General features: G+C 35.9%; 2 protein-coding genes across 2 annotated transcripts in view; both read right to left on the bottom strand.

Moving 5' to 3' along the window:
- LOC135084402 (serine/threonine-protein kinase MARK2-like) overlaps nt 1–2,157 on the bottom strand; it is a 122,099-nt gene extending 119,942 nt beyond the window's left edge. The window contains exon 1 of the mRNA XM_063979178.1: nt 1,883–2,157. The gene's annotated coding sequence lies outside the window, so the exon portion shown is untranslated. The remainder of the gene's footprint in view (nt 1–1,882) is intronic.
- LOC135084457 (uncharacterized) overlaps nt 1–16,387 on the bottom strand; it is a 37,393-nt gene that overhangs the window by 17,493 nt on the left and 3,513 nt on the right. The window lies entirely within an intron of this gene.

The following is a 16,387-nucleotide window of genomic DNA, read 5'->3' as shown; positions in this document are numbered from 1 at the left end:
ACAACAAATTTCCAGTTTTACACGAACATCGTACATCCTCTATGTTAGCATTCTTTCGCTAGTAACTTTCTAAAGTATTTCATAAAAGGAACCAATTAAAAAAGATACACAAACGCTCCAGAACCTTCTAAGACATTTTCAACGTAATATTTGCTAACAAGAAAAAACTTATGCATTTTAAACAAAACTATACTAAAACCATGCTTCCAAACTTGATGGAAACCACAAACGATGCGAATGTAAATCCTAACCATTAAGAGATAAAGCCTACAGCAATTAAGCTGAATAACAAACAGTATTGTGGTTTAAACGTCCCATTGCCAAATTCATGAGCGTATATTTGACTCCCACACTTTCCTATTACGACAGATAGTATAGAAAGCGTAAGGTCAGATTCAACGCATGTTAATAATGAACTCTATTAACTATTTATACCTCCTAAAGTTGATAAACAATTTGATTGTCAAGTATTACTAATCATACCTAAACCTAATGCTCAAATATTTTAAGAAGCTTGAAATAAAAGTCAATGGTTTCTGCAAAAAGTTTGGAAATATGACTCAATAAAGGAGTCATGTTTTATTTGACTCTTAGCGACAATCCAAGTTGTATAAAACTGTTTCTTTTTTACAATGCAGATTAGGTTTTGACGTCAATCTGCTAGTGTTGCAGCGTTGACTCATGTCTACAACTCTACATGTGATCTAAGTTTTGCATTTCAATTTGACCGCGTTAGATTGGGCGATACAAATGCAAATGGTGGCTTTGACATGGCTTACGACGATATTATGTTTGAACTGGTGCGTTAAACTGAACGATCAACTAGTATTTATGAAGTAGTTGATGGGAATGTTCTAATAAACGGACATGCTTATTCAATCAATAATGTTAATGGTATTAAGATCTTGGTGAATACTGACTATGCAATTGATTTAACAGAAGCGGTCAAAAGAACTCATTGTGTAAATAATTGGAAAGGAACAATACAATGCTGATTAAGTCTAAGAATGGAAAAAGCAAGAACACTGCCGAAACGGTATAGCATTAACCCAAACCTGATTCAGGCAGACCTTGACAGTATAAAAAGGCTCGCAGCCACGCAAATTTAAAACGCCGGGCGGATTTTATCTTTCACTTAAAATTTATTCTCTCTCGGCATCGTTCAGATACTTTCTGTGCAATTTGTACAAGAAATAATTGTGCAGCATCGTGACTGAGTAAAGTCGACCACACGGTTTGCAGGACACGACAATTTTTCTCGACATTATTACTTCTTATACAGCCTTAATACTTTTACTTCTTATTCGAATTCCGTGTCATCATTTACTTGTTGCATTAGAGTGAGACACTAGTGCTACTTTTCCGTAATATACTTCAGCTTTAAGTCTATCACTTGGGTCATTTTTATAAACGCCCGTTGAATAGTCTGTTGCAACTGCGGAAACCAAGGCCCAATTGCGCCGTTTCACTACAAAACCTTCCAAACCAAATCTATCAAGCATAACAATAATTGCTGCTAGCCTATTAAGTAGATAATTCGATTTATCAACAATATCTAGCCGAGTTTTATCATAATATATGCCACATGCCACCTCAAGGTTATGTCAACACAGCTAATTACAATCTTATGCCACAAAAGGCAAGAGTTAATGGATAAACCAAGCAATAACCTCGGCGAACGACCGATTTGAAAATGTAATTCCGAGTGAAATGACTCGATATTGTGGTCCGACCGAGCGAGTTGTCCTCTCCAACGCTAGATATGACACAAAAAGGAAATAAAACGTCAACCTGTTTGGCAGCGAAATTGAAAGCGACCTAGAACCGTGCACAATAAAACGTGAGAGATCATAGGAAACATTTGTGTCCGTATAAATTTTACCCGTGCAAGGTAATTGAACTTTCCGCGGTGCTAAATCTTAGCAACTATTACACAGGCACTACAATCTGTAGATCCACGAGTTATTAACCGAGTCATCGGAGCGCGACACAACGGTATCGATGCGATCCGATCCAAGATACGTCGTTCCGATCACTTTTGAACTGCAAACCTGTGCACTTGATCACATACACGAATCACTAGGGGGTTCACAATCACATACTTTGGGAATAGTTTTGTTGTTGGCCAGCGATACGGCCGTCCGGTGCGGCGCGCGGGAGGAGACTAGCGCGGTTGGTTGCGCGGGCGCCGCCGCCTGTTCACGGTTATCAGCCTTAGGGGGGAGGGAGGGGGTGAAAGAAAGAAAAGTCCGCACGTGACGTCGAGATAAGCGCACCTCAAAAACTGGGCATTTGACATTGTGTGCTCTACTCACAGACCGTTTGATTTGGTGACAATAGTAAATTAAAACATGGTGTGTGGTTTGACGCATTAGCGTGTTAATATGTTATCAAAAATAGACCAAATTATGTAGATGTTACATCTACATTTCCAAAAAGGCTTTGTTTGAAAAAGCATTTGTGAACCAATAATAAACATGATAGAATTTAGGCCATAGCTCTGTCCTTTCTAACTTGAACAAAAGCAGGTTGTAAAACAAAAACAAATGTCAGGTGGGTTTGCACTGCACCTGTCGAGCATCAGGCCACATCGCTTCCTGTGGCTCGAAGCTTTTCGGCCCGATTTAGCAAAGTTAACTTTTGGACAACAATTCAGTTAACATAGAAACACGGTACAAGTTACGTAGTTTTGAAAGTCCACTATATCTGGATGAGTACCTATGGAATAGTCTTGAAATGGGACGTTTATGATATCCGTAGTAATAAGATGCTTGATTGGTGCAAATTACGATGCTTGTTTCCAAGATTTTTGGATTTACATTGCTAAGTAGTGATGCATATGCATTAGACAGATCTGATGCTGATATGGTAGGTTTATTTATATCCTTCGGTTCCGATATAATAAATAAACTAGATAATTTTAAACTTAGCGAGAATTTGTACTTAATAGAAGATTGTCGAAGAGACGATGAGATATTTTTATTAAGTTATCATAATAATATACCAAAATTTTAACTAATTTATAAAAAAAAAAACTAATTCATCCTTCATATTTTAGCATTAGGGAATAACAAATACGCAGTTCTATGTAAATTACGTAGGGGAAATTAAATAAGTGGTTTATTATAGCAAGCTTGAATTAAACATCCAAAAGCTCCATTTAGAGGCTTCCCCTCGAGTCCATAATGAAATTGTCCGTGAACTCGACCACTTAGGCTACTAGCACTACCTAACTTTAACCGTAACTATAGAGATAACCGGTGTTTTTTGTATGGAGTTTGACAGATTTTTGACGTTTGTCAAAGTTAAAGTAAGATGGTGCAACCCAGCCTTGGTGTACGATTACGATTAACAAATGACTGTATCATGTACCGGACGGTTTATCAACACCAGTCGATCATGGGACCACCGCGGTTTCCATCGGTCATGGTGCGGCATCGGTAGAGAGTCGGGGAAACAAACTATGCTATTTGGTACGTTGTTTGACCATGAAATTGTGCGTTTCCATTGATATGACACGAAAAAGTCTTGACTCTACAAAAAAATCGATCGTCAAAAGTATTGTTTATTCGTGGTTTCACGTCCAAGGACTATTCGGAATTTAAGTAAATTAGAGAGAGAGTTGTGTGTGAGATAGAGTAAAGGAGGGCCATCCTCACTTTTCCTGTGGATGTGGTAAAAGGAGACTAAGGAACCAACTAGTCTAGCCAGGGAGGGATTGTAACCCAAGTCCTCCATTTACCTCTGTTAAATAAACTAGAGTCTAAAGAACTGCAGTGGAGACTAAATGATCTGCCCCCCTTAGACAGTGACACTAACGCCCGTATTTTTTTCAAAATCAAAAGTATTTATTCAGTTTAGACCACAAGTGGCACTTATGATATTACTAACATTACTATGAGGTCTCACAGTCACAGTGCGCGTGGACGCACAGGGTGACACACGAACCTACCACAGAGCTCTATTCAGTGCTATGCGTTCGATTTGCTGCTTCAACATGCAAGCATCGTTTGTGAATACAGGCGTAAGACTTCGAACAGAGCCTAGTACACCATACAAAAAAACGCCGAACCCGAAGGCTATTCGAAATTACAATTTACCACTGGTCTAGGAAGGCCGATGGTGAAAAGATCCACATGTAATTGAGGAAAAAAAACATTTATGGAAGCATTACTATGTAAACCTCTGCTATATTAAATTGCGTAAATTAAGTAGTTGTAAGCTATTTGCATGCCAGTTGTGGTGATTTGTGCGAACTAATTTTATATTGACATCTGATGTACCGCTTATCAAGCAAATAAATGAATTTTGATTTGATTTGATTTGATTTATAGTCGCATCCACGTAGATTGGAAACCAGCACTAGAACAGTTGCGCGTGAGTCACCGGCCGCGGAGCGTGTAATGACTTGCACTTTGCGCGGGTTGAGTGCTCGCAGTGAAACCGCGGTCTGGTACCATCGCGTCTATGGGAAACGAGTCAATGCATGGGAGCACATCAAGGTTAACACTGTTGCGACTTATTTAGTTGTGATGAGTGCGATTTTGCTGTTAAACTGTGGTTATAGACAAGTAGAACTTTTTGATCGAATCGAAAATCGAATCCGTTGTAACTCCATACAAAATAAGGCTTTCCGACATTAAAACTGTCACATTTTGCAACTCGTCTAGGGGAACTGAACAGTCTGATATGGTGACGACATTTCACTAGGAAACAAAGGGCACATCATGGTTAACATTGTGGCACCTTATTTAGTTGATATAGGTGCGATTTTACTACAAAACTGGATAAGGTTAATATGATGTCGTTAATTTACTAAGGGAAACAAAATGTTCGTGGAAAAACTAGAGCTTCCGCAATAGAGTAATTTAAAAGATCGTCAATATAAAGAACAAGAATGAGATCGATCTAGAAAAGAAAATATCTATAGGTGATCGCTTAAATCAGTCGGTGCCTGAGGTATGGGAGCGGCACGGGAGGGTCTTGAGACGTCAAACGTGTCAGCGAGACTTCAGATGTTTCAGATTTGTATGCTCTCTATCACGTCATAATATGTCAATGTCACTCCTCCCTCGCCACTCCCATACCTCAGGCAAGTTAACTGACGTTACATTCCCTCTAATATGGTCGAGTGAAGCGATGGCTGGTTCACTCGTCATGTCTGTGAACAGGCGCTGCTTTCGGGGACTGGTCAATCCAAGTTATTCCAATTTATGTATGCGAGTCATTTCTACTAGTATTTAAGTATGTAATCTGTAAGTCTAGATATTAGCACGTCACTACCTTGTTTAATATACCACGCAATTTTGTATACCCATTCTTATAAGATACACTATACAAGAATGCATGGTAAATTCAGTGAACTGCTCCTGAATCGAATGTACCTACTACTGCTATTCTATTTATTTATATTAACCGGCAGACAGTGGTGACTGAGTTTGTTGCGGCGCTTCTTCTCAGCACTTGCCAAATGTTGGTCTCGAAGCGCTGGTAGGGTAAAAAGATTATGAGACATGTAGAGGCTCCTTAAGAGCAAAATGACGATTTGTAAGAACTATTTATTAGTCTAAACAAATAAAGAAATTTTGACTTTGACTTTGACTTTGACTAACGCTTACTAGACCTAATAGATTTTAAACAGATTTTTAGCTGTCTTATCTAGGCACTTTCAGACTTTCCAATTCAAAAGTGGGTGAACATTAAATATAAAATTTTCGAATGATTTCCTTTCCGTCGTCGATCAGATAGACTGACGGCTTTCGCAAAGTTAATCTGCATTGAGATAGCTGGCTTTCGAATGTTTAACTGCAATTTGTCTAGCTCTAGCATGGAAATGATAATTAATTAATAAAAATCTAACATAAGTAAATTACTGTTCTACGCTGTTTGTTTGTGCATAAATGATGGAAATCTTACTTTATCCATTTTATGAGTTAACTTAAAACCGACTTCGTTTATTTCTAAATTATTATAATTAACTGTATCGAAAGTCAATTCCTGTGCACTAGCAACTGCGATTTATTTGCCTTTTTTGACCCAAAACACCTCTTATCTATCTCTATCTTATATGCCACGCCAGAAGTAACTAATTCGTTCGTTCGTTTCAGCCGAAAGACGTCCACTGCTGGACAAAGGCCTCCCCCAAGGATTTCCACAAAGACCAGTCCTGCGCCGCTCGCATCTAGGCAACTCTCGCGACCCTCACCAGATCGTCGGTCCACCTAGTGGGAGGCCTGCCCAGGCTGCCCACGCTACGTCTCCCGGCTCGTGGTCGCCACTCAAGAACTTTCCTGCCCCAGCGGCCATCAGCTCTACGAGTTATGTGCCTCGCCCACTGCCACTTGATTTTAGCGATTCTGCAGGCTATGTCAGTCACTTTCGTTCTCCTACGGATCTCCTCATTTCTGATTCAATTCAATAAGCAAGTAACCAATAGTACCTAGCCCTGAAAATTATCTTCGGTGCTTTTTCTTAATCAATCAATAGTTTACTACATGCATTCCTTTCGCAGTGAAGCTGCATCCATGGCCTAGAACACCCATTTTAAAATCTAACAAGCCAATTACAGAGCCACGGTCATCTGACATTGCCGCGCACGCCAAACAGCCGGCGACCCGGTTAACCGGGTAATGTCCAATTACCGGGCCGGCATTAGCATTAGCACAATTATCTGTAATAACCGCCGTGGGTGATACAGTTATGTATCTGGGATAGGACATTATAACGGCGGTTTAGTTTGAAACCTCATTTATTATCTCCTTTTTGATGTACCTTGACGATAAGACATTGGTTAATCGAATGCTCGAAATTATTAGTAAAATATTACAAAAATCGTAGCTTAAGTTTCTCTCTAGATGAGCAGGTGAGTTTCCAAAAAAAACTTTTAGTCCGTCAATATTATCAAAAAATATCGGACACATTTTTTTATTTGTCAATCAAACAAGTACCTAATTACGAAGTTATGATGCGTTGAAGTTCCGCGTGACGACACAGTGACAATTTTAAGCACTCCTTGACGTCACGGGCCTCTTCTTTGAACTTTGACGCCTATATCTCTTTAAATTTTCGTTGTGCTGAAGAGACTGTATTTATCATATTTTATTTGATTTGAGTTGTGGAATCACCGAAATTTTTCAACTTGTCTAACTGTCAAATTACACCATCTTTACCTTGGTTTATTTATGTTCTAAGCAAATAAATTTATTTGATTTGATTTAGTCGACCTACAGCAACAATCAATTCGTGACGTCATTCATCCCACAAAAAGCACTTTTAAATACACTATCAACCGAGATATTAATAATGACATCCAGTTCAATGAAAACATAAAGAATAAAGATACAATAGAATCCGTGTTGAACAATCGTGATTATCGTGAATACTACATTACAAGCGTTTTTTACTGGTCCTTATAAGGAAGATCATAAATCCAACGGAATAAACCTAAGTATAACTGAGATGACTCTTGGTAAAAAAAACTAATAGTCATTAGAATTTGCGACTTAACACGTTGCAATAGAGACCATAGATATGAAAATATCATTACTCTATGAAGCATGTGGGAGGAATATGGGACACGCAAAAACTTAACGCAACTTTATATAAAAATTGGTTTTGACTCTTATTGCAACAAGATAAGATGCCATTTACAATAATATACACTTAAACACTGCGGTTTGAAACTTATTATGAAAATTATTAAGTTCTTGTTCAAGTTTAAAAAATACGTATTGCATATAATACACCAAGTTAATTAATTAAGAATACAAGATAGGAAGGAAAATAGGTAGGTAAGTTTCCTGAAACATATTGAAAACTACAGCATCTGTTAGCATAGTTAGTACTCTTATGAGATCAAGAATAATATCTGCCCAAATGTAATTATATTGTTTATAATATAATTAAAATAAAAATTTACTTCAATAATACCTTATCTTAGAACCATCGCAGAACAAGATATTTTGATTTCGTGCACACAACGACATCTAGCGGGGGCGGGCAGAACTAACTCTCTTCAAGTAACGCTCTATGTTGTCAACTCAAAATGTGTTATAAAATGGTTTTCAAATCCCAATCTCATGCATTGACAAAAGCTATATTCATCCACTAAATAATTTCGAAACAAGCAAATAAAATGTTATTCTGCTCTACAAAAGGTAAACACAAGCGTGTAGTACCGCTACCCGCCGATAGGTGGCGTTAGCAGGTTACAACTTTACAAGGTGTGCTTACTTGTATCATGGGTATATTTTACTTTTGTTATCTGAATAAAATAAATCTTAGTCATCTGAATTTAATAACATTGAAATTGTAACAGGCATATACCTACCTAGTTAAAAGTAAGATACAATAATCATTTATTTTTCTTTTCTAATTACAACTTTTGTGATCTACTAACATAAACATAGCTGGACCGCTCAGTAAAAATGATATTGTAAACAAAATTGCTTTTTCTCGTACAGCTGAGAAGATTTTTGGAATTTGGGCAGTTCCTAGAATTTTATCAATCAAACTTAAACTCGACATGAGATGGGTTCGTATTTCGTATACGAATGCAAACAAATATTTCAATTTGGCGAGCCTCTAAAGCCTGTTATTCCACAAAGCCGGCTTCTTTCTGCCCCGCTCGACTTTCTAATCGTTTGTTCGATCATAAAAATAGATGAAATCGAGTAGAGCGGATATCGAGTGAAAATAATCTAATAAAAACTATTCGCGCTCTGCATCTGTGCTGTAACGCGGATGAGAGAATGCATTATTTTATGCAAATACATAAAAAGATTTTCAAAGAAACATCCAATTACGGATACTAGAATACATAGAAAAAAATTTGGAATGTCGAAAAAATTAACTATCGCACTGAGGCCGAGTTTCACCATCTTACTTTAACCATAACTCGAACAATAAACCGGCGTTTCCTGTATGGAGTTTGACAGATATTTGACGTTTGTTAAAGTTAAAGATGGTGCAAGTTGCAACCCCAGCCTAACACACATATTTAGCTTACTACGAGGAGTTAAAGAGACTAAAAAAAATCTTTAGTTTCTAAAGTTGGTTGCATTAGATTTTTCTCAGTTTTATTACGTTGGTACATGAATATACATTTAAAAAGGCTGAGGCACACACCTTTATTTACACCAGACTTAGAACAAAACAAAGCGCACTTACTCTTTTAGTTATTTAACACGTAATATTTTTCACTTTCATCTTTTATCACAGAGATATCACACACGTCACGTAACCACTCTCTTTGGGGTGCCAAATTTCAAGTTTATCACTGATAACGTTATCAGATAAGGACATAAGCCCGCCGGGATCAGTACCACGAGTAGTCGCGCGAAAAATAAATACCTACACTTTTCCCCGCTACTGTATGTGTTAATTGTATAAGCAAACTAGCTTTTGCCTGCGGCTTCAACCGCGTGAAATTTAGTATCAAAGATCGGCATAAATTATAGCCTATATGTTAATGTGGGTTACAAACAATTAATACTGTTAAGTTTCATCAAAATTCGTTCAGTAGTTTTTGCGTGAAAGAGTAACAAACATCCAGACATCCATACAAACTTTCGCATTTATAATAATCCGCCCTTATACCATAAAATCTGATTTTTATGTAATGATTAGAAGTTGTTTCCACATCAGCCAGACAGTTTTGACAGTTCCAACTTGCCAGACAGTTTTTTTAGGGTAGCTCCCAAAGCCACGAGGACCCAAACTTCATGATTCACCAACATTCTATCCTATATTGGGAGCATACGCTGACAAACTTTCAGCTTTTATAAAATGACGTAGGTTTGGCGTTCACCAGCTCTCAAGTCTATTCAATTAAACATATTTTATCATCGTAACAGGTGTTACTTTGCAACAAATATGTATTTATAAATCTGTTGTGCTGACTGTACATTTAACCTTCAAGGTCTCAGTGTCAATGTAATTAAAGAATAATGTGCAATAAAAGTCGTTACATTTGCGTTTAACAAAGCGTTATTTTTTATTTCATACCATTGTAAAACACGCAATACTGGTTCCAAAATATAGGTGATTACATGCTGTAGTTATCTATGAATGAAACGTAAATATTATCAGTGTGAATGTTAATTTTGAGCTGGAAAGTAAAAGCTTTAATTATATTATTAAGCTTAGTTGTCAATTTATGGTCACATTGTAAAACTTTTTCACATATCGATCTATAGGTTTCACTTTCGTTTTATGTAACGATACAATGATACAGACCGTTTATACATGCAATAATTGGAATATAAATTAGTAAAGTAGGATTGGTGCGTTTTCTTGTTTGAATGAGGGTTTTCGCGAATGAAAAATCCGCCAGATGGCAATACGTAGACGCGAGGTCCAAATAGTCCAAATGCTGCATGATTGGTTATTTTTGACATGACATTGACAGATATGTCAAAATCCACCCAATCACGCAGCAGTCAGACTCCACATCCACGTCTCGCCATCTAGGGGATCTTTCATTCGCGAAAACCCTCATTAAAATAATACCTACTAATTTCTTCAGTTTAATTACTTACATTTAATTTTTATTAAGTATTTTCTACATAAGATCTTATATCCTGCCCATGTTCATCCGTTACATAATCAAGATTTAACTGCGTTATTTCGACACAAGACGATAAAGGAGCGTGCACACCAGTCAACAGGTACGATTGGGCGCGAACGAACGTTATTTATATTTTCATCCGAACTCGTGCTTGATGTTGAACAAAACGTGTTCGCTTGTAAACAGACAGCTATAGTGATGATCACTCGATAAAATACAAGGAATCTGGATAATTTACATATTTTTTCATATGTTACACGAACGACAGTGGTTATCTTTCTTTGAAATTCAGTTCATTCATCAAACTTAGATAGTAATTAGATTAAGTTAATTCGTTTTTAATAAATATTAAGCCAGTTTCTTTTATATTTCCTTTTACATACTATTGATCTAAGTATAATAAGTACCTACCAATAAACCTGACGTTCACCATACTCCAACGCTGTACCTGTACCTAATTACCGTAAAGCAAACACATTGCAAGTCGCATTATCAGAGATTCAATTTACATACAATTCTGAATGGCAACCTTTTGCTTAATCGACATACAAATCAACAATTTACATACAACACTACTGCTCTGCTCTGGATACACATCAGGCACGTGTTCCGCGGTTATTTTTAACTGGACACCCGAAGTGTTGGAGTTTGAACTATCGCTATACATGCAGGTGTTTGGATCAATAAAAATGTAATGTTGTCTATGAACTTTTTATACAAAGATTTACTCAATAAAAGGTATACTAATTTATATAACTGTCTGTTCAAAAGTTTTATTGCAATAACTTATGTCCTCTCTCTGGGTTGTCTTGAAAAGATCGCTTTTCGCGATAAGACAGTTCAAGATCTACAGTTTTACCTTGAACGTGTTAAAGGTAAAACTGTAGATCCTGACTACAGGAGTTGCAGCGGTGGGAACAAGAGGTGGGAATAGTCCCGTACCTATAAAGGTGTTCTACCGTAGCTGAAATATTTCAAATTAACAGATCAAACAATTTTATCCACCTCACGTAAGGTAAGGTCATCTCAATTAGCGGCATAACAAAGAGCTCCACTCACGATGGGACGCCATAAAACACGGTTTTGTCACCATCATAATTCCCATTACAACCTGAAGCCGTTAAGTCCACGGGGCGTCGTAAACGCCACTTTAGTGTTCGCTGAAAAATGGCCGTTTCAGGTGCCCGCGTTTTATGGAACGTAAACCGTACGGGACAGATGATATTAATCTATGGTGTCACTGTGTGGAAGATAAGTACTGAAAATAAAAAGAAAACTCTTCGTCTCCTTGTTTCCATGTATTAAGATTTATGAAAATTAAAAACTAACAAACGCCGTAAGAGTTTTCTCTCTCATTTAGCTATCAATAAAAGACTGTCCAATTTTCAAATGTGTATTTCATTATTCCGTATGAGTTCCAGTAAAAACAATATATTTATTTTTTTATTCTGTGCAACACAGCACATAATAAAATGAAAGTATATTTGGATTTCACACCAAATAACTCTCTGACTACTTATATAATTTATATTTATTGAGGAAAATATCTTTTCACATTAATATTAAAATAGAAAGAAAAAGCCGACGAACCAACTAGTTAAGTACGATTAGCACTATTTATTTCTCCTTTAATTTTCTTCATATCATCGAATTAAAGGCTTCACTTAGCGGTTTAATTGGCAACTGATAGGTGTTTAATTAAAAATGCTTTTAACAGTTTACTCAAGACAAAAATGCACGTACCAATTAAGAAATGCAATTAATCAATTCACTAATCTAGGTCAACGGGGTATTGATCTTTTAATCCTATTTAATTGTATTATGACACGTATTTTTACCCGACTTCAAAAAAGGAGGAGGTTCTATGTTGGACAGTGTGTTTTTTTTTCTATTTTTACATAGCACGGATTACTCCCTCAATCGTGGACCGATTTTCAAAATTCTTTTTTTTTGTTCGAGGTGCCCCATTGTCACCAAGTCAGGATCTGATGATAAGACTAGGGAAATCGAAGAAAACCCTCAAATTTTTATAGACACGTGTTAAGTTTTTCATATTTTTTATTAAGTTATCCAAGTATTTGTGTTTTGTAGTCATCATCTCATGTTGATGAGGTGATTATGGAAGGTATACAACACAAGAAGGTAGAAAAAATCTTTGAATAATATAGATACGTATAGTTGTATAGTTTCATTTTTCTACTTTTTAGTGACCTTTTGGAGTCAGTTTTAATTTTTTCGAAGGTATATTCATTGACAAGTTATCTTTAATGTTATGCGTACATGTTACTTGCCACTAGCTGATTATTTAGGTATTTGTTGCTGAAAGAATTTTTCTTTGTGAAGAGAATATGAGATTCACCTGTCGTGCGGAATTTTGCATACAAACCACCACACAGTGGTCCCGATTTAATAAAACATGGACATTGATGCTAGAGGCACGAAAATTTTTTTGATGGTTACTGCTATGATAACTAATAAGGCAAAAAAATATTACAATCCTACGACGTCTATTTCGTAGTAAAAAAAAATATATACATATTTTTTGTATGGAAGAAATTACGTTTCTGTCAATTTTTCGAAATTCTTTAACGATGTCAAGATGCCGATCACACATGTTATAAAACAAGTGATTCTGAGTATTTCATGCGAAGATACTTGTCACTTATCTCTGCGTACTATTGAGTTATCGAGGGCTGAAAAATCGAATTTTTTATATTAAATATTTCCACGAAAAATTGCCAGAATTACAATATGGTGTATAAGGGACACTTTTGATGACACATAACAACGACTCGCACTCGCGCGCGCTCGTATGCATCAACTTTTACTAAAATAAAAAATAAAAATTAAGGGAAATACTTAATACAACGTTGTATGTATAGGTCCGCTGGCCGTCAAAAAGTAGCTTATACGAGAGGTTGCCCAATTTACAATATGTCCATCATTGATAACTCACACAAATATCGTCTCTCTCTGAAGGATAACAAGTTTTTTTTGTTTCCAGAAGCTCTTGATAGGATGGAAGCCCATAAATACTCTCTGAAGCGAGAATGAATCTCAAATTGCGATATTGCCATTTTGCCAAATTACATGATGTAACTAGCGCTAACGTTTATCTTCAGGTAGACACAGTTTTAAGTTAAAAGATTGTCTACTATTTCACACTGTTCTTCGTTTTGGAACAGTTCTTTGATTATAGGTAGTCGCTAATTTCGTTTTGTTAGACTCTTTCAGTTTAGCACATAAAGCGTAAACTAATTCCTCCTCAGAATGATCTAAAAGTGTTAGAGAGCGCCTCTTCTTCTGCAGAAGAAGAATTTTGCATAAATCTTCAAAAGGTTTTTTATTTATACTAAAAGTCGATGGTTGCTCATCTACTTCCGCACTCTCATCAACTGGAGCGTCTTCCTCAGTATTAACGTTGTCTATGCGTTGTGTTAACTCGGTAAAAAACATTGTTTAAATCTATATTTTTACAATTCGGCCAGACAATTTCAGAGTCTAGCCAATGCAAATTCTGGTGCAAAAATGTCTTTTGGGCTCTGCTGGAAGCAGACCATTTATCTTCTTTGATATGTTTCTTGTAAAATTACGACTTAATGATTTGATAATTACTCAAATCTTCGGAAGACAATTCAATGCCAATACGTTCGTCATTTTAGTCTGAAATGGTCTGGCCGAAATGTAAAAATATAGATTTAAAAAATATTTTTTACCGAGTTAACACAACGCATAGACAACGTTAACACCGAGGAAGACGCTCCAGTTGATGAGAGTGCGGAAGTAGATGTGCAACCATCGACTTTTAGTATAAATAAAAAACCTTTTGAAGATTTATGCAAAATTCTTCTTCTGCAGAAGAAGAGGCGCTCTCTAACACTTTTAGATCATTCTGAGGAGGAATTAGTTTACGCTTTATGTGCTAAACTGAAAGAGTCTAACAAAACGAAATTAGCGACTACTTATAATCAAAGAACTGTTCCAAAACGAAGAACAGTGTGAAATAGTAGACAATCTTTTAACTTAAAACTGTGTCTACCTGAAGATAAACGTTAGCGCTAGTTACATCATGTAATTTGTCAAAATGGCAATATCGCAATTTGAGATTCATTCTCGCTTCAGAGAGTATTTATGGGCTTCCATCCTATCAAGAGCTTCTGGAAACAAAAAAAACTTGTTATCCTTCAGAGAGAGATGATATTTGTGTGAGTTATCAATGATGGACATTTGTAAATTGGGCAACCTCTCGTATAAGCTACTTTTTGACGGCCAGCGGACCTATACATACAACGTTGTATTAAGTATTTCCCTTAATTTTTATTTTTTATTTTAGTAAAAGTTGATGCATACGAGCGCGCGCGAGTGCGAGTCGTTGTTATGTGTCATCAAAAGTGTCCCTTATACACCATATTGTAATTCTGGCAATTTTTCGTGGAAATATTTAATATAAAAAATTCGATTTTTCAACCCTCGATAACTCAAAAGTACGCAGAGATAAGTGACAAGTATCTTCGCATGAAATACTCAGAATCACTTGTTTTATAACATGTGTGATCGGCATCTTGACATCGTTAAAGAATTTCGAAAAATTTACAGAAACGTAATTTCTTCCATACAAATAATATCTATATATTTTTTTTTACTACGAAATAGACGTCGTAGGATTGTAATATATTTTTGCCTTATTAGTTATCATAGCAGTAACCATCAAAAAAAATTTCGTGCTTCTAGCATCAATGTCCATGTTTTATTAAATCGGGACCACCGTGCACCACCGCGATAACCACAAAGCATATTTTTTCTATTCACAAAAGGCCACCCTTTTGTGGGACGCGTATAAAAATTCCATTTTTACAACGGAATTCCGTTGTTTGTGATTATATTTATCTTTGGGACTCTGTGGTAGAGGGAATTTGAAGAGGGATACTTCGCCTTCTTTTGAATTGAAACTTGATCATATTATCCATAATACTCCTATCTTATTTTATTATCTATATATATAAATCTATACAGTGTGAGTCACGTTAAAGTGTACATATGAAAATAGATGAAACTAGACCTATTTTTATCGACAAAAAAGAGGTCAAAAAATTTTTGAGATTTTTTTTTAATTTTTTATAGATTTTTTTTTCTTCCAATTACTTATTGTAAAGAAAACATAATAACTTTTAAACTAAGCGGTATTTCCTGATAAAATAAAAACAGTAATAATGCTAAATAACAGGCAATACTAAAAAAATACATAAAATACACAAGAAAGGCCAACAAATAATAAAAAAATTATACTTTTTGAAAAAAATCCGCTTAAAAATTCGTGTTTTTTTGGTTATTTGATAAATTTCTCCAAAAAATGCCCCTATAACCGGTAGTTTTTATTACTTTGTATTATTCTCTATCGTATTACCTTCGTAAAACGAAAAATCGCATGTCTCTATCCCTATCACAACGTTTGCAATGATCGTTTGAACTAAGCCTCTCCGGGCGCGCCATTCAACGCTTCGTTAACAACAAAACTGAAAATGGCTCTAGATTTGTAATTTTGATAAAGACAAGTTAGATTTCAAATAAAAACAAAAGATTTCGAAGTAAAATAAGCATTTTAGTTAAAATTAAAATTGTCTCTACCTGTAGCGGAGAATAATGTTGTGGCAGGCCTTTGTTCAAACGATCATAGCAAATATTGTGATAGGGATAGAGACATGCGATTTTTGGTTTTACAAAGATAATACGATAGAAAATAATACAAAGTAATAAAAAGCACCTGTTATAGGGGCATTTTTTGGAGAAATTTATAAAATAACCAAAAAAACACGAATTTTT

The sequence above is a fragment of the Ostrinia nubilalis genome, chromosome 26 (assembly GCF_963855985.1).
Source record: "Ostrinia nubilalis chromosome 26, ilOstNubi1.1, whole genome shotgun sequence".
Classification (NCBI taxonomy): domain Eukaryota; kingdom Metazoa; phylum Arthropoda; class Insecta; order Lepidoptera; family Crambidae; genus Ostrinia; species Ostrinia nubilalis.
This window is presented reverse-complemented; position numbering and strand designations above follow the sequence as displayed.